This window comes from Chiloscyllium punctatum, chromosome 24 (assembly GCF_047496795.1).
Source record: "Chiloscyllium punctatum isolate Juve2018m chromosome 24, sChiPun1.3, whole genome shotgun sequence".
Classification (NCBI taxonomy): domain Eukaryota; kingdom Metazoa; phylum Chordata; class Chondrichthyes; order Orectolobiformes; family Hemiscylliidae; genus Chiloscyllium; species Chiloscyllium punctatum.
In genome coordinates, this window is record NC_092762.1 from 13,299,820 (window position 1) to 13,325,036 (window position 25,217).

The 25,217-nt window shown below is 41.9% G+C and overlaps 1 long non-coding RNA gene across 4 annotated transcripts in view; it reads left to right on the forward strand.

Annotated features, from left to right (window-relative positions):
• LOC140494445 (uncharacterized) overlaps positions 1–24,917 on the forward strand; it is a 34,557-nt gene extending 9,640 nt beyond the window's left edge. For 2 of the 4 annotated variants that reach the window (XR_011963971.1, XR_011963972.1), the window contains exons 2-7: positions 41–147; positions 2,893–2,975; positions 6,105–6,191; positions 9,839–9,943; positions 22,020–22,138; positions 22,446–24,914. This is a non-coding gene — a long non-coding RNA (uncharacterized lncRNA). Of the gene's footprint in view, positions 1–40; positions 148–2,892; positions 2,976–6,104; positions 6,192–9,838; positions 9,944–10,441; positions 14,856–22,019; positions 22,139–22,445 lie in introns of all 4 variants that reach the window. The other 2 variants (XR_011963973.1, XR_011963974.1) reach the window with 2 other exon arrangements.
• The last annotated feature ends 300 nt before the right edge of the window (positions 24,918–25,217 follow it).

A 25,217-nucleotide genomic window follows, 5' to 3' on the forward strand; every position in this document is an offset into this window, starting at 1 on the left:
TGCACTCCCTGAAACATCAACTGTGTTTCTCCTTCCACAGATACCAGTGATTAATGCCAAAGCCCTGTTGCTTGTGAAGAGGGTGATGTTTGACTTTCTTGTACAGCTGCAGTTTGTGTGGTGGAGGTGCTCCTACAATGTGGTTGGGTAAGTGGCATTACAGATTACTCATTCAGTAACAGTGATGATTTGAAAATAATGTCCAAATCAACAACAGTTTGTATTTTTATTATCATGCTTATAATTTCTCAAAAATACTATTGAGAACTTTAGACATAAGGCCAGAGATGGAGATTTTAGGTCAGGTGACCAAAAGCATTGCCAAAAAGCAGGTTTTGAGGGATGTCTTAAAGGCAGACCTGTGAAGTTTTGGCTGCGAATTTCAGACCAAGCTGCTTCAGCAACTGTAGAAACAGCCACACAGGTGAAGTAATGAATTAACAAATGGTTGGGAGTCTCGAAGAAAATGGGTTGTCGAGGTCTCAGTGTGTGTGGTGCAGGGAGCTAGGGATTATCACAGTCAGGAATTAAATCAAGTGTGAGAATTTTAAATTGAGGGATATTGGCCAGGTGCTGGCAGGTGAGACTAGATTGGGTTGGGTTATCTAGTCAGCATGGACGGGTTGGACCGAAGGATCTGTTTACTTGCTATACATCTCTATGGCTGTATGTTGATTATAATTAGGAGCCTTTTGATGAATCAACAAGCAGAGATTTAGACTTTCTTGAGATTACAGGGAGGTTGAATGTGGCAAGCTGACCCTGAGTGTGTTTGGAAAATGAAGTCTGGAGATAACACAAGGTGGATGAAAGTGTATGAGCTGAGACAAGGGTGGAATCAGCTAGAAATAGTGGTCTTGGAGTGGGACTGAGTTATCACACTCACCTCACCTCGCCTCTGGGATTCAGCTGGTTGCCAGATTGTGAATCAGGGCGGTAACACAATCGGGAGCTGAGTGGCCCTGGTGGAGCCTAAAATGAGCGTCGCTGAGCTGACTGTTGCTGAGCAGCTGCTGCTTGGTAGCCCTGTCGATGACATCTTCCATCACTTTACTGCTAATCGAGTGTTGACTGATCGATGGAAATTGGCTGGGTTGGATTGCCCTGTGTTTTTGTGTTGAACATCCCTGGGCAATGTTCCACATTGTCGGTAGATGCCCGTGCTGGAGCGGTACTTGGATTGGTGGGTGGCAAGTTCTGGAGCACAAGCCATCAGTATTATTGCCAGAATATTGGCAGGGCCCGTAGCCTTTGCACTACTTAACCATTTCTTGATGTTATTCAAACTCAATTGAACTGCTTTAAAACTCACATCTGTGATGTTAGAAACCACTGGAGAAGGCTGAGATGGATCATCCCACTTTGCACTTCTGGCTGCAGATTGCTGCAAATGCTGTCATCTTATCTGGTGAATGGATGTGTGAGGCCCCTCCATCAGTTAGGGTGGGGATATCTGTGATGCTTCCTGCAGTGAGTTGTTTAATTGTCCATCACCGTTCACAACTGGGTGTGGCAGAACTGCAGAGATCCGATCTGTTCCATTGGACGTCGGATCACTTAGCTCTGTTGCTTGCTGCTGATGCTGTTTGATATGCAGATAGTCCTGTTTGGTCACTTCACCGAGTTGGCACTTCATTTTTAAGTCTGCCTGGTGCTGCTCATGGCATGCCCTCCTTTCAGTCCATTGTGATGGGTGAGAGCAGGATTTACAAACCCATGAGATTACAGATTGTGCTGGAGTACAGTTCTGCTGCTGTTGATGTCCCACAGTGCCTCAGAGATACCCATTTTGAGATCCTACATCTCTTCAAAGTCTATCCTATTTAGAACGGTGATAGTGTCACTCAACACGATGGAGGTTTTTCTCAACTTTAAGGCAAGACTTTGTCTCCAAAAGGAATGTGTGATGGTTGGTCTTACTGATACTGTCATGGACAGATGTATCTGCAGCTGGTCAATTCATAACAATGAGATCAAGTATGTTTTTCCCGCTTGTTGGTTCCGTCACCACCCGCTGCAGACTCAGTTGAGCAGCTATACCCTTTAGGATCTGGCCAGCTCAGTCAGTAATTCTATTGCAGAGCTAGTCTCGATTGTGGACATTGAAATCCTATACCCAGAGTACATTTGACACCGTTTTATTGCCTCAGTGCTTCCTCCAAATGTTATTCAACATGAAGGAGGAGTGATTCATCAGCCAAGGGAGGACGGGACGTGGTAATCAGCAGGAGCCATGAGACTTCCTGGTCTCCGGAGCCAATGCTGTGTACTCCCAGGGCAAATCTTCCCTATCTGTACACCACTGTGCCACCACCTCTGCCTGGTCTGTCCTGCTGGTGGGGCAGGGCATATCCAGAGATTTTAGGAGAAAGTGAAGACTGCAGATGCTGGAGATCAGAATCAAGAGTCTGGTGCTGGAAAAGCACAGCAGGTCAGGCTGATGAAGGGCTTAGGCTAGAAACGTCGATTCTCCTCCTCGGATGCTACCTGACTGTTGTGCTTTTCCAGCACCACACTCTCGATATCTTGGGATGGTGATGGTGGTGTCTGGTCATTGTTTGTAAGGGATGATTCCGTGGGTATGACTATGTCAGGCTGTTCCTTGACTAGTCTGTGAGACAGCTCTGCACATTTTGGCACCAAAAACCATATGTTAGTGAGGAGGACGTTGCACTATCGAGAGAGCTGATTCTGTGGTTGTAATTTCTGGTGCCTTGTTAGTTGCCAACTGGTCCATCCAGTTTCATTCCTGTGTTGAGACTTTGCAGTGATTATTTCACTGAGTAGCTGGCTGGGCTGCTGTCAGGTTGGCAGGATTTTTTTCGCCAATGACAATGGTTTCATGGAGATCAGGAGATTCCTAATACGTTGTTTTTTTTGTCTTGAATTCAGATGCCACCATTTGCCAAGATGGGATTCGAACCTGGACTTCAGTCATTTGTTTTAATATTCTGGATAAAACCTAAATACATCAGGTTTGTTCATTCATTTTAAATATCACTAACCCTGGTTTTGTTTCTTTGTAAAACACTGCCCATCATCCTGTCTCCTCCATCCTCCCCTCCAACAACGAGTGAGGAGCACATGGAGTTTCTCTGTCACTAAGACTGAGATAATCCGATCTGCTGCTTCTCTCCCTCCCGCTAGCCCACTGAGCCAAACTGCCTCACGTGGTGTTCCTGGTTTTGTCCTGAACCTACATCTTTCTCCAGTGTCTTGTCAAGTCTTATCAGAGCTCACCTTGACAGTTTAGCCTAATCTCACTAAACTCACTTTCCAACTCTCTTTCCTCTGCTGCCGCCTCATCACTCCCCCTCGCCAATTCATAGATATTGTTCCTTGTTCTGTCTGTTGGTCTTTTTTTTTGGTTATGTCCTTCTCTCCCATTCTGTGAAAAACTAATACTTGACCTCACTGTTGTTGGAAAATCCTGCTCCATCTCCACTCTCCTTTTCCTTTCTGAATTCCTTGCATTTGGTGTCCCTCAACGATCTATCCTTGGTCTCTCCTGTATCTCACGTACATCATGCCAGGAGGTGATATCATCCAAACACACTGTGTTAGGTTTGACATGTACACGGACGATGCCCAGCTCTCCCTCCCCATCATCCCTCTCCATTACTCCACTGTTACTCAGTTATCAAACTGCTTACCACACTCCTACTACTCGATTAGCTGCAGTTTCCTCCAATGAAACATTGTCATGGTTAAACCCATTGCCTTACATTTACCTTTCTGCTGAGCCCCTCCCTCTCACTGGGAACTCTCTGAAGCAGAATGACACTCTTCACAATATTGCTGTTATATCTGACCCCAAGGTGACCTTCTGATCAGACATCCACACAATCACAAACACCAGGAATTCCAATCTCTTAAACGTTACTTTTTTCCACCTCACCCCAGCTCCATTGCTACTGAAACCCCTTACCCGCGTCTGTGTCACCTTAAACTTGAATCCAAAACCGAACCCTTGATTCCGTGACTCATAATCTGGTTTCAGACTCCCCTCTCAGTATTTACCCTCAGACACATCCTCTCAGTGTTTATCCTGTCAAACCCCTAAAGAATCCCATCTGTCTCAATGTGATCACCTCTCTTTCTCCAAAATCCAGTGAGTAGAGACCCAACCTTTTCAACCTTTATTTAAAAGATAATCCCTCCAAACCAGGGATCATCTCATTGAATCTTCCCTGAAATGCCTCCAATAAAGTGACACATTTCCTTATCTAAAGGGACCAAAACTGCTCTCATTACTGCAGATATGGTGGTCTGACCAGCACTTCCACACGTTACTCTCAGGTAGAGACTCCAAACTCTAATACTGAAAACTTTTGAAACAAAACATTCGATTCCCCTTCCTGATTTCCTGGTGTAACTGTGTGGTAGCTTTCTGTGTTTCCTGAACAATTACCCCAGGTCCCTTTGTGGTGCAGCTTTCTACAGTTTCCACCATTTAAATAGTACTTTGTTCTTTTATTATCTCCTCCAAAATGAGCAACTTCCCATTTTTCCCAAGTTACACCCCATCTGGCAACTTGTTGCCCCCTTCTCCTGTGCATCTCTCTCTTTTCATAATCCTCCTAGACCTTTACAGTTATGCCTTTTCTAGGAGATATCCCCCCTTCCCATTCTTCCAAACATTTACTGGGAGCACTGGGCAGTGGGAAGCAGACAGAGTTGCTGTCTTTTTAGGGATACGCTTTGGAGTGATTGAGAGGATCTTCCTACCCATTGGTCAGGATGGAGACAACTTGCCCATCGTTAGGCATTAGCCTTTCACACCCATGTCTTATTGATGAGGCAGAGCGGCAGCACGGAATGAAAGAAAAGAAAGTAATTCTTGTTCCCCATATCTCACTGACCCTTGGATCATTTTCTCCAATGTGTCAAAGAACTGCTGTGTTCAGTCACATGAGATCTCAAGTTGGAATGTCCTAGAAACCCACAGATTTCCCTCTGAGTTGACTGCTGATGTCCTCTAGGGTAATATGTACAGTAATCCTGGGCCACAAGGAGGGGATGCTGTGAGTTTCTAACTTAAACTGATAGTGACAGATTTTATAAACTTGTATTACGGGATATTACAGGTGGACATTCAGTTGATAATCTCAGTAAATATTCTGCTAAACTCTGATTGAATTACTCAGTATATCAGGATCTGGATATTCACATTGTGTGTGTGAGTATTGTGTTCCAGATCAATCCCATTTGCTGCTTAAAAATTCTCCTTTGAATCATCACATTCTCTCAAAAGGTCTCCCCAAACCTTCAATGTGTCATGTAATCCTTTTATGATGACCTGATGAGTGTAAGGTTTATAATTCGAATGTGTAATTTTTGTATAAGGATGTCTCAGAGAGGGAGCAGAATATTCTTAAAGGGGAGAATAACCATTTTGAGGGGAGGCTGTTGTTTATTGGTATCAATGACATAGGAATAGAAGAGTTCACATTATTGGATCATTGGAATCTCTTGTGGGGTAGAATTGCCCTCCATCAGAAGGATGGATTGTACTGGCACTGGAAGGGAACAGTTGCTAGTGCTATTCAGGAGGCATTAAACCAGTGAAGTATTGTGGGTAAACTCAGAGAGAGAGTGAGGGAAGAGCTCAGTCTGACGCTGGTACAGTTCAGACGTCAAACAGTCAAGGCAGACAAGGGCAAGGCACAGAATGAGCAGTTATACTGCATATGTTTCAATGCAGGGGGCAGAGGAGCTCAGGGTATGGTTTTGAACATCGCACTGGAATATTATAGCAATTACAGAGGCATAACTTAATGACGGATAGGGCCAGCAGCTTAATGTTCCACTGTATAGATGCTATAGCAAAGATAGAAAGGGGGCAACAGAGCAGGGGGAGAGGTATTTTTGATAAGGGATAACATTACAGCTGGGCTTCAAGAGGGTATTCCTGGGAGTACATCCAGGCAGAACTGAGAAATAAGAAAGGGATGATCTCCTTATTGGGATGGTACTATTGACCGGCCCCCAACTTCCCCAATACTCAGCAGGGAGTTGAGAAGCAAATTTACTAAGAGATCACTTATCTGTAAGAATAGTATGGTTGTGTACAAGACTTGACCTTCTTTGTTATTCATTCACAGGATGAGGGTGTCACTGGCTGGGCTCAAAGGGCAGTAAAGAGTCAACTACATTGCTGTGGGTCTGGAGTCACATGTAGGCCAGACCAGGTAAGGATGGCAGATTCCTTCCCTGAAGGATGTTAGCGAATCTGATGAGGGTTTTTTTCGCAATAATCAACAATGGATTCGTGGTCTTTAATAGATTCTTAATTCCAAATTTTTATTGAACTCACATTCCACTGTCTGCCGTGACCGGATCCAAACCCTGGGCCTCAGAACGTTATCTGGGTGTCTGGATTATCCATCTAATGATAATCTCACTCGGCCATTTGGCAGGGTGAGAGACTGAAGTATCCGTGGGGCAGCACATCAGCACCAAAGATCCCATGGTCTCTGCAGAAGATAGAAAGGGCTGGGGAGGGAGATATATCCCTGGTGGTGGGGTCTGACTGTAGGTAGCAGACATAGCAGAGGTTAATGGAGATTAGTGGGTGGCAGGTGAGGACCGGGGGATTATATTCTTATTGTGGTTGGAGGTGTGGGGGGAAGGCAGAGGTATAGGAAGTGGAGGATATGCGTTGGAGTGCATTGTTGATCAAGTGGGTGAGAAACGCGGTCCTTGAAAGAGGAAACCTTTCTGGGATGTCCTGGAGTGGAATTGCTTCTTCTGGGAGCAGGTATGGCAGAGGCAGAGGTATTGGGAGTACAAGATCACGTTTTTACAGGAATATACTCGAGGGTAATCAGGAGAGCAAAAAGGGGACTTGAAATATCTCTAGGACATAGTTTAAGGAGAATCCAAAGAGATTCTACAAATACTTTAAGCATAAAATAATAACCAGACAGACAATAGGACCCCTTAAAGATCAACAAGGCCATCTATGGAACAACAGGATGTGGGAGAAATACTATGCTCTTCTATTCTACAGAGTTTGGAGAAATAAGTAGTGATAACTTGAAAAGTGTCTATGTTACAGAGGAGGAAGTACTGGATGTCTTAAACAGTAGCAAGGTGGATAAATCCCTGGGACCTGATCAGGTGTATCCCAGAAATTTGTGGAAAGCTAGGAAGGTTTTGGCAGTGCCCCTCCCTGAGGTATTTATATCATTGTTTGTGACAGGTGAGGTGCTGGAAGATGGGTGCCATTATTTAAAAAAGGTGGTAAGGAAAGGCCAGGGAACAAGAGAACAGTCAACCTAATGTCAGTGGTAGGTAAGTTGTTGGAAGGGATTCTGAGGGACAGGATTTACATGTATTTGGAAAGACGAGGATTGATTAGGGCTAGTTAACATGGCTTAGTGTGTGGGAAATTCTTCCTCTCTCTAACTTGATTGAGTTATTTTGAAGATGTGACAAAGGTGATTGATGAAGGCAGACTCTGGACGTTGTCTATATTGACACTGAACCATGTTCCACAAAGCAGACTGGTTAGCAAGGTTAGATAACATGAAATGTTGGGAGAACTAGCCATTTGGATACAAAACTGGCTTGAAGGTAGGAGGCAGAGGGTGGTGATGGAGGGTTGCTTTGTGGACTGGAGGCCTGTGAGCAGCATTGTCCTGCTGGAATGGATATTGGGTCTTTAAATAAATGACTTGGATGTGAATATATGAGATATGGTCAGTGGGTTTACAGAAGACACCAAAATTGGAGGTGTAGTGGACAATGAAGAAGGTTAGTTCAGAATGCAACAGTATCTTGACCAGATGGGACATTGGAGCAAGGAATGGCAGACTGGGTTCAATTTAGACAAATGTAAGCTGTTGGATTTTGGAAAGACAAATCAGAGCAGGACTTGTACACTTAATGGTAAAGTCCGTGGGAATGTTGCTGAACATAGAGACCATGGAATGCAAGTTCATTGTTCCTTGAAAGTAGAGTCGCAGGTAGGCAGACTAGTGAAGGTGGTCTTTGGTATGCTTATATTTATTGGTCAATGCATTGAGTACAGAAGCTGGGACGTCAAATTGTGGTTGAACAGGACATTGATTAAGCCATTTCAGGAATTATGTTTTAAGTTCGAAATTCCCTGTTCTGGAAAGGATGTTGTGAATCTTGAAAGTGTTCAGACAAGATTTACAAAGACTTTGCTAGGGTTGGAGGATTTGGGCTACAGGGAGAGGCTGAATAGGCCAGGGTTAATTTCCCTGGAGAGTCAAAGACTGAGAGGTGACTTCATGGAGATTTATAAAATCATGAAGGGCATGGATAAGGTGAACAGCCAGGGTCTTTTCCCCCCAGTTAGGTGGGTTCAAAACAAGATCACATTGGTTTACGTTGAGAGGGCAAAGATTAAAAACGGATCCAAGGGGCAAAGTTTTCAAGCTGTGTGTGATGTATGTGTGGAATGAGCTGCCAGATGAAGTAGTGGAGGCTGATACAATTACAACATTTGAAAGGCATCCGATTGGGTACATGAATAGGAAGAGTTTCCAATAATACGGACCAATAGCTGGCAAATGGGGCTCCATTTGTTGAGGATTCCTCGTTGTCATGGACCAATTGGACCAAAGGTCTGTTTCTGTGCTGTACATCTCTATGACACTAATAAATGAAAATAAGATGTGTTCCTCTTTTGTGGAGAGCTAGCAGAAGCACAGATAATTGTCCTTTGAGCTGAGAAGGTTAAGCAATGATTTTGACCATGTGCAAATTTGTTTCTAGGATATCTAATCTGCAGAGAGAGGGGAATTGTTAACAATGTCACAATTTTAGTAACTATTTTCAGGTAATTGGCAAATAATGTGAATATGTGAACTTTTTTTATTCAGTAAGTTCTGAGTATCTGGAACAGTCTGAATGGCAGCTGGACACAGACTCAGCAGTTATTCATAAACAGATTTGGAATTTTACTTTTTAAGGGAAGATTTGGGGGTCTATGGGCAAATGGGAAGAGAATTGGGACAGATTTGCAGCATCTCCAGAGGGAGAGGGTACATCCCAAATGGGCTGAATAGCCCCAGCCCCTGTGCTCTGTGATACTGCCCCATTGACTGTGAATATTGAAGCTCATCCCAGGGCAGAGAGAGGGAGGATCCCACCACTCACCTCACAATGGGCCCCGAATGATTGATGTCAGCGCAGGTCAATAGGGGACAGAGAGCAGTACTGGAGGACCAGGTTGTACCAGTTTGTCCTCCAACCAATCGGAGTGAATGAGGGCATCCTCAAGGCTGGAACTAAAGAAAGGCACATATCGCAGAGATCTGAGAAACTGGAGGACATGAGATAGGGAGCGTTCTGTGGCTGGTGAGGAATTATATAAATAAGGAAGAGTTGTGAGGCTGGATGAAGTGACAGTGATCGGGAGAGTTGAGGATGGAGGAATTTAGAGTTAGTGAGGATTAGAGTCATAATGTTATCCAGCAAGGAAACAGGCCCTGTGGTCCAACCAGTCCATGCCAACCATAATTCCAAACTGAACTAATTGTACCTGCCTCCGCTTAGTCCTCATCCATCCAAATATTTCCTATTTATGTACTTATGTGAAAGTCTTTTAAATATTGTGATTGTATTCACAGCTACCACTTCCTCTGGAAGTTCATTTCACACGTATAATTTTTTTTTAAAACCCTAATGTCTTTTCCCAAATCTTTCTAATTTCTTCTCAAAATGAATGCACCTGAGTTTTGAATTCCCCCCCCCCCCCCGGCTATCCAGCCTCTCCTTCGAACACAATCCCTCCATTCATGGAAACATGCTGGTAAATCTCTTCTGAACCTGCTCCACTTTAATAATATCCTTCCTATAACAGCACAACCAGAACTGGACAGAGTATTCCAGAAGAGGCCTCCCCAATGTCCTGTACATGCTCAACATAACGTCCCAACTCCTGGACTCAGAGGTCTGAACAATGAAGGTAAGTTTGCTAAGCACCTTCTTCACCAGCCTGTCTGCATGTAACACACACTTCAAAGACCTGAAGCCCTCGGTCGCTTTGTTCCCATATCACTACTCAAGACCCTACTTTTATTGAGTGTAAGTCCTACCCTCGTTTATTTTGTCAGGATGTTATATTTTGCATTTATTCCAATCCAAAAAATTTTTGAGTATAAAGGCAGTAGGAGTATAATTAAGAGGGGAATCAGGAGGCAAAAAAGGGGACGTGAGATAGCTTTGGCGAATAGGGTTAAGGATAATCCAACGGGCTTTTGTAAATACATGAGGAACAAAAGGCCAACTAGGGAGAAAATAGAGACCCTCAAAGATCAGCAAGGCAGCCATTGAGTGGAGCTGCAGGCGATGGGCGAGATAGGAAACAAGTATTATGCATTAGTGTTTACTGTGAAAAAGTACATGGGAGATATAGAATGTGGGGAAATAAATGGTGACATCTTGAAAAATGTCCATATTACAGAGGAGGAGGAGGAGGTGCTCAATGAGTGGCTAAGGAGCTGGTGCAGGGGAAAAGGATTCACGTGTTTTGGATCGTTGTGATCGCCTCTGGAGTAGAGTTGACCTGCATAAGAAGAATGGTTTGTACCTGAATTGGAAGGTGTCTAATATCTAGGCAGGGAGACTTGCTGGTGATACTCGGGAGGCATTAAACCAGTGAGGGAGTGGGTGTAAACCCAAGAAGATACTGAGAAAAGTGGTATGTCTGAGGCTGGTACAGCTCAGAAGTCAAATAGTCAAGGCAGGCAAGGGTCAGTATTAATATCATGGGCTGAATGAAGTCAGACTGAGCAGTTGCACTGCATTTACTTCAATGCAAGAGTCCTGACAGGGAAGGCAGATGAGCTCAGGGTATGGTTTTGAACATGGCACTGGGATATTATAGCAATTACAGAGGCACCACTCAGGGATGGATAGGACTGGCAGCTTAATGTTCCAGGGTATAGATGCTATAGGGAGAATAGAAAGGGGACAAGAGAGGGAGTGGCATTTTTGATTCGGGATAGCATTATGTTTTTGCTTAGGGAAGATATTCCTGGGAGTACGCCCAGTGAAGTTATTTAGGTGGAACTGGGAAATAAGAAAGGGATAATCACCTTATTGGGATTTTCTGCAAGGATTTCGTCCGGGTGCTCTGGTTTTCCTCCCACAGTCCAAAGATGTGCAGGTTGGGTGGATTGTCCGGGCTGAATTGCCCACAGTGTTCAGGGATGTCCAGGTTGGGTGGATTGTCCAGGTTGAATTGCCCACAGTGTTCAGGGATGTACAGGTTTGGTGGATTATCCAGGCTGAATTGTCCATAGTGTTCAGAGATGTGTAGGTTGGCTGGCCCTGGGAAATGCAATGTTACAGGGGAAGGTTAGGAGGCTCTCCAGGTCAATATCAATGTGATGGGCTGAATGACCTGCTTCCACACTGTTGGGAGTCTCTGATGATTCGACTAGTTTTAAAATAGTTACAGAAAATAATATACCAGATCTAAACGTTAAGGTTCTGAATTGGACAAAGGCCAATTTTGATGGCACAAGGCAAGAACTTTCATCTGGCCCCTTAAGCCTGCTCTACCATTCAATAAGATCAGAGCTGATCTTTTCATGGCCTCAGCTCCACATTCCTGCTCTCTCACCATAACCCTTAATTCCTTTCCTGTTCACAAATCTACATTTTGCCTTAAAGGCATTCAAGTTGATAACGTCAAATGATGCACTCGGCAGGGAATTCCACAGATGCACAACCCTTTAGCTGAAGAAGCTCCTCCTGAACTCAGTCCTAAATCTGCTCCCCCTTATTTTGAGGTAATGCTCTGTAGTTTGACCCGCCCGCAGTGGAAATAGCCTCCCTGCTTCTGTCTTATCTACTCCCTTCATAATTTTATTGTTTCCTCTCCAACCTCCCATTCTTCTAAATTACAATGATTATAGAACCAGTTTTCTCAATCTCTCCACATACACCAACCCTCAACTCCCAACTCAAATTAGTGAACCTCCTCTGTACTCCCTCCAGTGCCACTACATCCTTGCTAATGCAAGGGGACCAAACCTGTACACAGTACTCCAGGTGTGGTCTCTCCAGCACCCTGTACAGCTGCAGCATAACCATCCCTCTAGCAATGAAGGACAATATTCCCTTCACTGCCATAATTACCTGCTGCACCTGCAAACCAACTTCCTGTGATTCATGCACAAGGACACCCAGCTCCCTCTGCACAGCAGCATGCTGCACGTTTTCACCATTTCATCATCAGTTTGCTGTTAGTCCGACCAAAATGGATGACCTCACATATCCCAACACTGAACTCCATCTGCCAGACCCTTACCCACTCACTTAACCTGTGCAGACTGACAGAGGCCTCTGCAGACATTGCTCTACCTCATCTTTGTATCAAATATGAACTCTGACACCGTACACTTGGTCCTCAACTCCAAAACATTTGTGTAAATTGCAAACAGTTGTCGTGCCAACATTAATCCAAACACCCGTTTATTCCCATTCTTTATTTTTTGTTGGTTAACCGATCCAGTATCAATGATAATACATTACCCAGAATGCCATGCATTTTTACCTTATTCAGCAGCCTTTTGTTGGCAACGTATCGGATACCTTCTGGAAATCCATGTACACCACATCCACAGAGTCCACCTTGTCCAACGTACTCGTCGTATCCTCAAATAATTCCATTAAATGCGTTAAACGTGACCTGCCTTTCATGAATCCATGCTGTGTCTGCTCAATGAGACAATTTCTACCCAGATATCTCACCACTACTTCCTTGAGAGATTCAAGCATTTTCCCCACTACAGAGGTTAAGCTAACGGGTCCTTTTTGAAAAATAGTAACACCACATTTGCAGCTTCCAGTCTGTCAAAACCATCCCAGAATCCAACAAATGGTATTAAATTATCACGAGGTCTATTTGTTACTCCCCCCCCCCCTCCCCCACCATCTCCTTTAGTCCCTGGGATGCATTCCATCAGAGCCTGGATACCCATCTACCTTTAGGCTGTTATCTTTCCCAACATTTCCTCTTTACTGAGAATGATTGCTTCTGTATCCTCATCTGCCATTGCCTCCATAGGCCTGCGACAATGAGAGTACACAGACAGTATGTTCCTGTTAAGGCCAAGGCTGGTAGGTGTAAAGAATGCTGCCTGACGAAAGATATTGTGGGCCTGGTCAAGAAAATGAAGGAGGCATATGGCAGGTACAGAGAGCTGTGTTTGTGTGAATCCATAGAGGAGAATAGGGGCAGTAGGAGTATACTCGAGGTAAAGCAGGAGGGCAAAAAGGGGACATGAGATAGCTTTAGGAAATAGGCTTAAGGAGAATCCAGAGTGATTGTACAAATACACTAAGGACAAACGAGTAACCAGGCAGATAATAGGTACCCACAAAAATCATCAAGGCTGTCTGTGGAACAGCAGGAGGTGAGAGCAATTCTGTATGAGCGGTGAGATTTTACAAACAAAATGTGCACGTCGGAAAACACAAATTTGAACGTCCCAGTCTCGTGTTTACAGTAAACGGGGAATTGCCTCAGTGTGGCTGCAGGCATGAGTGCGCGCCGCCATCTTTATTCGGGGCAAGAATTCTCTGTACACATGTGGAGCCACCAGTTTTGTAGGGGGCAAGGTGCAGCCAGGCGCATGTGCAGCCTTTCTCTGGTACAGAGTCATTGGGCAGGATTTACACAGACAGAGCTCATTCAATCTCAGAGAAATGGATGTTTATTTCTGGATTTTTTTCGTCATTCATTTAAATAATTTGGTATCGTAAATGAGTTTACAGGTCATACAAAATTGGAGGGGTGTGGATAATGAAGAAGGTTACCTCAGATTACAATAAGATATTGATCAGATGGGGTTTAATTTAGGTAAATGTGATGTGCTGCATTTTGGAAAAGCAAATCAGGGCAGGACTTGTACACTGAATGGCAAGGCCCTGAAGACGTTTGCGCAACAAAGAGAGCTTGGACTGCAGGATCATAGTCCTTTCAAGTCAAGTTGCAGGCAGATAGGATGATGAAGAAGGTGTTCAGTATATTTTCCTTTATTGGTTTGAGCATTGAATATAGGATGTGGGAGGTCATGTTGCTGTACAGGACATTCGTTAGGCCACTTTTGGAATATTGTGTGCAATTCCGGCCTGCCTCCTATCAGAAGGGTGCTGTGAAACTTGAAAGGTTTCAAAAAAGACTTACAAGGATGTTGTTCGGGTTGGAGGATTTGAGTTGTAGGGTGAGGCATAAAAGGCAAAGGTGCTCCGGTGTTAGAATCATGAAAGTGTTGGCCCCTTAACAGCGCATCAATGAATATTCATGGGCTATGCATATACCTACGTGAACACAGGCCACTCACAATATGAACACCTATCTCCCTCTCTCTGCCTACATTCCTTGTCTATGTACCCTTTCCTGCTTCCCTTGTAACATTGTGGGTCTGATTACCCTCCCTGTACTGCAGCTATTCCCCTGTGTTTCTCCGTTTGCCTCAGCTCTCATGGCCCAATTCAGAATGTGGTTAGAATTATCTCCCACTGAGAGTCCCATGTTTATAATTACAGTTAAATAGGGTCCCATGTCATCTTTTAAATACATCAAACCGATTTCATCATCCCCCGTGGTCCTTACATACATCAGGCTTCCTCTCTGTATGATCCTCGATATCACCCTTTTGTCTCTGAGTCACCAAAGTTATTTTAGCCCATTCAGCCTGTCCCCTCCCCAGTGTGTCCCTGTAATATCTGTAAATGCCTGGAGCCACTGATCGGCTGTGCATTGGGGGAACCGACTCTCACCCTCACCCTCTTATTGCAGGGACAGATTCTGCTGTACACGTCAGGGCATCTTGGGCCGAGGGAGGGTCCGTACATCATTTTCGGTGAGACTGTGTACCTCTACTTATTCATCCATATTGTCCCAATAAGGCCCATTATTACCAATTCTCTGTCAGGCTGGGTGTTCATTCACCAACATCTGTCGTTCAGCTGGATAAACGGTTCAGGTTTCGTTTCTGTCAGTTCCCCTTGTTGCTCCCTACTGTCTGTCCAAGTTTGAGCTTTGATGCACAGTGGAGCCATAGACAGGGCCTTCTGGGTCTTATAGGGCGGTGGGTCATCCCACCCATTGTCGTCCCTCTGTCCATACGTGGCTGCTTCACCATCTAACCCGTTCCAGTCAGTGTCACCATCCTCACTGCCTTCTGAGGAGAGCGGGGCACTAGGTACCTCCCCCACTGTAACTACCACCTGGCCCTTTGGCTTTAAGGCCTCACGTCTGAGAGCCACCACCTTCACTTGTTCCTGTTTCCCATAATAATGTAACACATCCTGTCATTCCTGGAATAAAACAGAGCAAAATGTAAATTTGGTTTGACTTGGAATATTAATAATTTGACATTCACTTTGACATATCTATAGAGGTGAGAATTGTACTGTGATTATTTAAGTGAATTTAACATGATCATACAATGAATATAACTCTGATAATCAACGACAATGAATGAACTGAATAATATGTGATTATTTGTACCAGTTCTTGCATTGAAAATTCAATTTTATTTTAATGCTTGTCACCCATTACACCGTGGGCATTGTTATTAGGGAATAAAGTAATGGAAGGATATCAGAGAAAATAAATAGACTTTAATTTTAGCTTCACTGCAATAATGAACCAAAACAATATTTGGAAATATGGTTAAACTACATAACAAAGTTTCCAGTGTCATTATTGACATGAAAACTATTTTAGTTTGCAAGTTGTTTTGCTCTAAGAATAATTGGAAATGAATTGTGATTATGAATTGACCATTTAAAATATATTTTGAAGAGAATAGTCAGATATATTTTTTGGAGGAAACTTAGGAAAGGAAATAAATATGTATGCATTGGTATTAATAGTTTTAAAATGTTTGGAAGTTGACTAGAATTATTTAATCGAGAGAGGCTGCATGATTATTAAGACTAATTCACCTTTTTCATTTCATTGTTGTTTTCCCTAGAATCTGTTGTGGTGTAAGCTCTTGTTGTGTGCAATGGACTGTCACTAATAGCTTAATTAACCTGCGAGTCTCAGATCAGGTTTCCTTTGTCCGTAAGTCAGTCTGTAAGTGCGCGACACACCTGCTTTTCTGAAGGGAAACAGAGACTCTTTTCAAAGGAAATAAGTGGCAGTTCTCACTGAGAATGATTTCTACCACACACCATAAGCAGGGAAGTGTTTTTCTGAAGAATTTCATTGTCTATCTACAAACTGATGGTGTGTTTGTCATATACCTGTGTTTGTCAGTTTGTGGAGGATTCAGCACCTTTGTTTTGAGCTAGTTTTATACAAGTAGTTGGTTCATTCTGTCTTTGCCAAGAATGTTGTTTACTTTCCCCTTTTACTGTGATTCTGCAGGTTAGAATATTCTGAGAGTCAGTAATATTCAATAACTGAACATTGAATGATTTTGACTCTAACAGAGCAGTCGCCTTGTTTTCAGCTAATTATTCACTTTCCATTTCCTGGTTGTGTTGAATGTTACAGAAACAGGCTCTGAGCAATGTTTCCATTCACTTGTGTTGGAGTCACTGACAGCCACGTGGTCAGTCAGTTTCAGGCTGATGGATCAGTTTCTCTGTCCTATTCGATGGTGGTCACTTGCTCAGTTTCTGATGGCTCACCTCAGTGTCAGTCCATCAGCTGCTGAAACCCTGCATCCAGCATTTGTTCCCTCTCACAGTGACTACTCCAACACAGTCCCAGCTTGTCTCCCACCTTCACCTCCACATCCTCATGATCACCTCAGATTCTACTGTCTGTGTCCTTAAAGCAAGTCACGTAAGACATCTCCCTCCATTTTAACCTCATCGACATTATGTTCAGAAATATGATTTCAAAATTTGGTTCACTGCTTTTAAACCTACCCATGCCTTCACCCTGTCCTCCCAGTGTAGTTCCACACCTCCCTGAGGTAGCTGCACTTATCCAATTCCAGCTGCATGAGAGTTTCTTGTTTTCATCTCCTCCCTGTTGGTGGCTTTAGTTTCAGCTGCTTTGAACCTAAACTTGGTAATTCTCTTCCCCCAATCCCTTCAACTCTCCTCCATTCTATCAGCACTCCTTTATTTAATCCAGTTTGATCAAGGATTTGGTTTCCACCCGTAAAACTGTCCCTTTGTAGCTCGGTAACAGCCTCGTGTTATCATTGCTGAACTGTTAATCCAGAGACCCAGCGAATATTCTGGGGACCCTGATTCAAATCGCATTACAGCAAATGTGGACCTTGAATTTAATAATCATCTAAAATTATGGGTCTGTTGATGACCATGAAACTATTATTGATTGTCAGGAAAAACCCATCTGTGTCACTGATGTCCTTTAGGGAAGGAATCTGCCATCCTTACCTGGTCTGGCCTGCATGTGACTCCTGACCCACAGCAATATTGTTAACTCTTAACTGCTCTCTGGGTAATAAATGTTGCCCTAGCCAGTGGCGCCTACATCCAGTGAATGAATTTTAAACAAAGCTCTCAGTCTGGGATCATGTGAGAAAGAAGCAGAAGGTGACCATTATGCCCCTTGAGCCTGCTCCACCATTCAATAAGACCAAGCCTGATCTGTTCGTGATTTATATTCCACACTCATCTCTGTTCCACCGCCACCCGCCCCACCCCCACCCCCGCCACCCCGACTGTCCCTGAAATTTTGGGATATTATTTGTGTCTTCCACCATGGAGACTGATGCAAAGTACTTATTCAGTTCCTTATCCATTTCTTTGTTCCCCATTACTATTCTTCCAGCCTCAATTTCCAGCAGCACATGTCCATTTTCGCCTCTCTTTTGAACTTTATGTAACTAAAGAAACTCCGGCAATCATGTTTTTAATATTACACACTCGCTTTCTCTCATGCTTAATCTTCTTTCTCCTTATGTTTTTTCTTCATTGTTCTCCATTGTTCTTTTTTGGCTTCCCATTTCACTGACATCCCACTGCCCTTTGCCATGTGATATGTTGCTTGTATGCTTTCCCTGACTTCCCGAGTCAGCCATGGTTGCCTCACCCTCCCTGATCCATGCTGCTTTTTCCTCGGGATGAATTTTTACTGTGTCACCCGGACACTCCCAGAATCCCTAGCCATCACTGTTCCACTCTCTTTCCTGCTTGACTCCTCTCTCAGTCAATTCACTCCAGCTTCTCCCTCATGTCTCTGTAGCTGCCTTTATTCAGCTGGAATACAGTTACATCTGATTCCATCTTCTCCCTCTCAAACTGCCGCGTAAATTCTATCATATTATGGTCCCTGCCTCCTCAGTGTTCATTCACGTTAACCTCCCTTATCAAGTCTGCCTCATTGCACAACACTAAATCCAGAATTGCCTGTTCCCTAGTGGGCTCCACTGCAACCTTCTTCAAAAAGCCATGTTGCAGAGATTCCACAAATTCATTTTCTTGCAATCCACTATCATCCTGATTTTCCCAGTCCCCCTGCATATTGAAATCCCCCCGATCACTGTAACCTTACCTTCCTTACATGCTTTTCCTATCTCCTCATGTAACTTATGCCCAAATCCTGACTATTGTTTGGAGCTCTACAGATAACTCCCATTATGTTTTTTTTTTAACCTTTGCGGTTCCTCATCCCCACCCACACAGATTCTACATCATCTGAGCCAATGTCATTTATTGCTCTTGACTTAATTCCATTTCTTACTGTTCACTAACCCCAGCCTCTCTGCCCACCTGCCTGCCTTTTCATTTGGATGTGCATTCTTGGATATTTAGCTCCCAGAAAGCTTCAGCCTTATCTTTTGCACTGATGTGTTCAGCTCTTCCATCATTGATGATGGGAATATTTGTAGAACCTCCTTTTCCGGTGAGTTGTTCAATTCTCCACCACCATTCTCGACTGGATGTGGAATGAATGTAGAGTTTAGGTCTGATCTGTTGGTTGCTGCATCGCTCAGCTCTATCTGCAGGTGGGACCTGTCTCCAAAAGGACTGTGCTGTGGTAACCGACACTGACATGGACTGTCTCATTTTCTTCTTCAATCCAATCAAGCGAGCTATTGCATTTTATTCCCTCCGTTTTCCGATCTTAATAAATATCCAATCAATTTCAGAGCAAAATGCTTTCAAAATATTGAATCAATTTATTTGTTTAGATACTAGCACTAATTATCAAGTCATTGCCTTGACAATAATTGCATAATAATTTAAATTAGTTTTGCTAACAGGTATATTGTGGTTCATATATCAATTTAATTTATTGACTCTTAGGACAAATAGTATAACATTTTCTTTTTTCAGAATTCTAACAACAATTATTAAGTCATCAGCATTACAATAATTTCACAAAGCTTTAACTTATTCTGGCTAACAATTACAGTGAATTTCATATTTGAAAATAATCTAGTGTTCCCTTGTACTAATACAGTAATATAAAAATCCATTTTCTTTCAGATCATCACACATATAAAAGAATCAATGATTTCTGATACAACACTCGTTGTAAAAATCTGACTTTTTTCTCATTAAGAGTCATCGAGTCATAGAGGCATACAACATGGAAACAGACCCTTCACTCCAACCCATCCATGCCGACCACATTTCCCAACACAATCTAATCCCACTATATCCCTCCAAACGCTTCCTATTCATATACCAATCCAAATGCCTCTTAAATGTTGCAATTGTACCAGCCTTCACCACTTCCTCTGGCAGCTCATTCTATACACTTACGACCCTCTGTGTGAAAAAGTTGCCCTGTAGGTCTCTTTTATATCTTCCCATCTCAACCTAAACCTACCATCTTTAGTTCTAGACTCCCCGACCCCAGAGAAAAGACTTTGCCTACTTACCCTATCCATGCCCCTCAAAATTTTGTAAATCTCTATATGGTCACGCCTCAGCCTCCAATGCTCCAGGGAAAACAGCCCCAGACTGTTCAGCCTTTCCCTGTAGTTCAAATCCTCCAACCCTGGCAACATCCTTGTAAGTCTTTTCTGAACCCTTTCAAGTTTCACAACTTCTTACCGGTAGGTAGGAGGCCAGAATTGCACGAAATATTCCAACAGTGGCCTACCCACTGTCCTGTACAGCCCAAAACATGACCTTCTGACTTCTGTACTCAATACTCTGACCAATAAAGGAAAGCATACCAAACGCCGCCTTCACTATCCTATCTACCTGCGACTTCACTTTCAAGGAGCTATGAACCTGCACTCCAAGGTCTCTTTGTTCAGCAACACTCCCAAGGACCTTACCACTAAGTGTATAAGTCCTGCTAAGATTTGTTTTCCCAAAATGCAGCACCTCGCATTTAACTGAATTAAACTCCATCTGCTACTTCTCAGCCCATTGGTCCATCTGGTCCAGATCCTGTTGTAATGTGAGGTAGCCCTCTTGGCTCTCCAGTGCACCTCCAATTTTGGTGTCATCTGCAAACTTACTAACTATACCTCTTATGCTCGCATCCAAGTCATTTATATAAATGTCAAAATGTAGAGGAACCATCACCGATCCTTGTGGCACTCCACTGGTCACAGACATCCAGTCTGAAAAACAACCCTCCACCACCACCCTCTGTCTTCTACCTTTGAGCCAGTTCTGTATCCAAATGGCTAGTTCTCCCCATATTCCGTGAGATCTAACCTTACTAATTAGTTTCCTATGGGAAGAACGCCTTACTGAAGTCCATATAAATCGCATCTACTGCTCTGCCAAAATCAAACCTCTTTGTTACTTCCTCAAAAAACTCAAGCAAGTTTGTGAGATATGATTTCCCACGCACAAAGCCATGATGACTATCCATAATCAGTGCTTGGCTTTCCAAACACATGTACGTCTGGTCTCTCAGGATTTGCTCCAACAACTTGCCCACCACCGAGGTCAGGCTCACTGGTCTATTGTTCCCTGGCTTGTCCTTACTGCCCTTCTTGCCCTAACGTTGGCACCAGGTTAGCCAAAGTCCAGTCTTCCGGCGCCTCACCTGTGACTATCGATGATACAAATATCTCAGCAAGAGGCCCAACAATCACTTCTCTAGTTTCCCGCCGAGTTCTCGGGTATACCTGATCAGGTCCTGGGGATTTATCCACCTTTACCCATTTCAAGACATCCAGGGTTTCCTTCTCTGTTATCTGGACATTGTGCAAGATATCACCATCTATTTCCCGACAGTCTATATCCCTTCCATATCCTTTTCCACGTTAAATACTGATGCAAAATACTCATTTAGTATCTCCCCCATTTTCTGCGGCTCCCCACAAAGGCCGCCATTTGAATGACCTCGGTAACTTCAAATTTATTAATTTTGAAAACCTTAAATACTTTCCCTGCAATAATTCCTGTTTATGTCCACACATAGCTCAGTCAAATAGCAAGGTGAGATTTATCATTATTCTAATGTTCGCTAATAGAGCTTTGAAAATCTATTTGTTGCTAATATGTAATAACTGTTCAGTTCAGTACATAGAACATCGAACAGTCCAACACAGTACAGGACATTTGGTCCATGTGCTAACCTTTTATCCTCTTCTAAGATCAAACTAACCTATATTCCCTTCATTTTGCTATCATTCATTTACGTAGCCATGAGTTACTTAGATACACTTACTGTATCTGACTCTACTACCACTGCTGGGAGTACATTCCGCACACTCATCACTCTGTAATAGGAACCTACCTCTGACATCTCCACTAAGCATGCCTCCATTCACCTTGAAATTATGCCCTCTTATGATAGTCATTTCCACCTGGGAAAAAGAGTCTCTGGTTGTTCACTCGATCTAAGCCTCCCATCACTCTATCTAAGCCTGTCTGTCAAGATGCCTCTCATCCTTCTTTGCTCCAATGAGAAAAGCCCTCGCTCCTTCAACCTTTCATCAGAAGACGTGCCCTCTACTTCAGGCAGGATCCTGGTAAACCTCCTCTATGAGGGATCTATGGACATGGACTCCAAGATCCCTCTGTTCCTCCACACTGCCAAAAATCCTACATTTCATTCAATAGTCTGCATTCAAATTCAAAATTCTAAAATGAATCTCTTCACACTTTTCCAGGTTGAACTCAATCTCCTACTTCTCAGCTCAGATCAATGTCAATGTCCCGTTGAAATCTTGAAACACAGTTTAAAAGACAAATCAAATGAGTCCTAGATGAGTGTTCGCTACAAATAAAGGTACGTAGAATTCAGGAAGAGCTGACCTATTTGAATGATTAAACAATTCCTTCTAGAAAACACAGTAACTAAATCTTTCTTACAATTCAGTAATCCTGCAACTAGATTATACTTCTCAGTTTACATATCTTAATGAATATCTAATTAATGTCTGTGTAAACTGCTGGAAAATGTTTAATCATTTCATTTGTTAAAACGCCACCGTTAATTATCACATCGCTGTCACAATAAGTGAACTCTATTTTAATTATTGACTGAGGTCAAGTGACCTGTGGCCCGAAATTGAATGTTTGAAATTCACCGACAGCCACAGAAATCTGATCGAAAAGAAACCTGCTCAAATGAAATCAAACAGAGCCAGCATCATTCAGCTCCAGAAAAGAGGTCACAAAAGTTCCGGGGATCCAGTGACAACCAGCCTGAGAGTTGTGTATTCGAGAGGTTGAACCAGATTTTCTGGCATCTTGGCTTCCAGCCAGTTCCTGAGCATAGCACGCCTCTCATGGGAAGGAAAACAGTGAAGGATGTTTGTACCAACCCACTGGATGGATCGAATACAGCTCATGATCATCCTCAAAATTTTGTCACAAGATTATTAATCATTTGCCAAATCATGCAAAATAGCCCAATGCTACTGAAATCAAATTACTCTTAATCACTGCACATAAAACCAAACGATGGTCTTCAAGGTCACCTAATCACTGTTCACTGAATATCTCTTTGTAAAAATCTTATTTTTCCCAGGATGAATAACCACAACAAACATCACCATAACACCCCATCCAAAGATATGCAATAGGCACCTTCTTATAATTTACACACATCTTTCTCTGACCAATAATCACCCTTCATCATTAATAGATGAGCAAGCTAATACTGACATTTATTGAGATGAAGAAATTCCTGAATATTACTAATGTTTGTGATAGGTTTCTCGACTATTCATCACAGCAAAAGTGTAATTTTGGCTCACTGTATTTGTAGCTGCAAGCATTTGCGCATAACCGATTATACATTTTTTCAGAGAAATTTTGAAAATAATTGTGCGACAAATACTGTTGCATATTTTTTGCTGTGATACCCACATTCCTTATCTATTTATTCTCTTCCCAACTCTGACTCAAATTTGTAAATATTGATGATATGAAAAATTCCATGAAATTATTCTTTTTGGGAAGAAATGTAAAGCAAGAAATTCTTGAATAACTGAGAATTATGAATGACAAAACAATGATAATTAATAATCACTGAATGTCTAATATGTTTTTTGTCAATCTACCAAAAAAGCAATTTAATCTTCATGTCTCTGATCTCAATAAAAAGTCTAATCAACATTAGAGCAAAATAATTTTAAAATATCGAATCATTTAATTTGCCAGAGTACTAAAATTAATTGTAAATTCATTGTCACTCCATTAACCATACGGTAATTCAGTTAAATCTTTGTGACCAGCATCGTGAGATTCCCATTTTAGTTTAATATGTTATTTCTTACAATGAAAAATGTAGTCATTCTATCCAGGTTAAAACATCCACAAACCAACCAATGAAACAACCAAGCATTCATAGTAAATATGTTATCTCTTCTTGATGTGAAAACACAAAGTAATCATGGAATTAATATGAAACCTTAAGTCATGTCAGATTGCTATTCTACCCTAACAATTACTGTTCATGTCTACACTTTACACAGTTGCACAGTAAAATCAGATTTCTCACCAATTTAATGTTTGACATTAACTGTTTTTCAGACTAATTGTTGCTTATATCCAATATTTAATAATAGTTCAATCCAGTACATTCATCCCAAAGTGTAGTATCATGTTTCCATACATTGACTTGTGTAAACACATTGCACTGTACAGTTTTGCAATCATAGCAAATGCTGATTTTTATTGTAATAGTGCAATGCTAGTTGATTTTTAGTTCAATAATGAAATTCGTGTTGATGTTTATTTTAATCCTGTTTCATTTGCTTTGATTATATTTCAATTCCATACGAACATGCATTTTAATTTAAATGATTACACTAAAAGCTACATTGTGTTTCTTGCTAAAAAAAATTTTAAAGTTCCCATTCCACTTTCTTTTGTGAGAAATGAAGTTACCTACATCTCTTGTTCAGGTCAACAAACACAATAACTTTTGAATTCTTGAAAGTTGTACCCCTTTTTTTTAAAAAAAAAAGGAAAGTATCTTTTAGCTGAAATATCACGTCAAGAGATTTTTTGCTTTTTCAGATCATGTGCCCTGCAGAAGTGTTTTTATGTTCAATTTGTTACAACAAACAGCTGCTTTGGAACTGTTGATTTTGTTTTAATGTTTATTACAACATTACTTATTAATGTTCAATAATCACAAAATCATGCAAATTGATTTTCTATCAAATGTCATTGACTGTATCTTGTGGTCACTCAGATATTCACTTTCTTTACCAATAATTTTCTTCCAAATTCAGGTACTAATGTTTCAACATTGATCAGGATAAAATCACATAAATTAAAAATACATGTTTCTACAATTAATTGAATTGAATGAAATGCATTACTGTATTTTTTGCGAGAAATGAAGTTACCTACATCACTTGTTTAGTTCAACAAACACAATAACTTTTGAATTGTATTGTCTGCATTTTTCATCAAAAATAAATTATTTTCAATAATAACTGAATGGCTCATTTATTGTTCCCAGTCCATCAATCTCGCGACTATATTTCAGTTTTCAGTTTACTGAGCATAATGAACGTCTAATCAACATCAGAGGAAAGTGTTTTTAAAATATTGAATTGATTTATTTGTTCAGATTACAGCATTTATTTTGAATTCATTAGCCTTATAATAATTGCAGAATAATTTGTTTGTGTTTCTAACGTGATCCACATTTTAATTTAATGTATTGTTTAATTTAATCCACTGTAACAATATTGTTGTTTTCAGGTCAACTATCCCACAATGGAACCAGTGATTTTGCATCCAACATATTTTGAAAGTATCTGACTTTTACTGATTTGAATGATCGCATTAATCTCAGCCGTAGAAATTCAGGGAACTGCAATTACATTTCACTGCAATAATTCTTG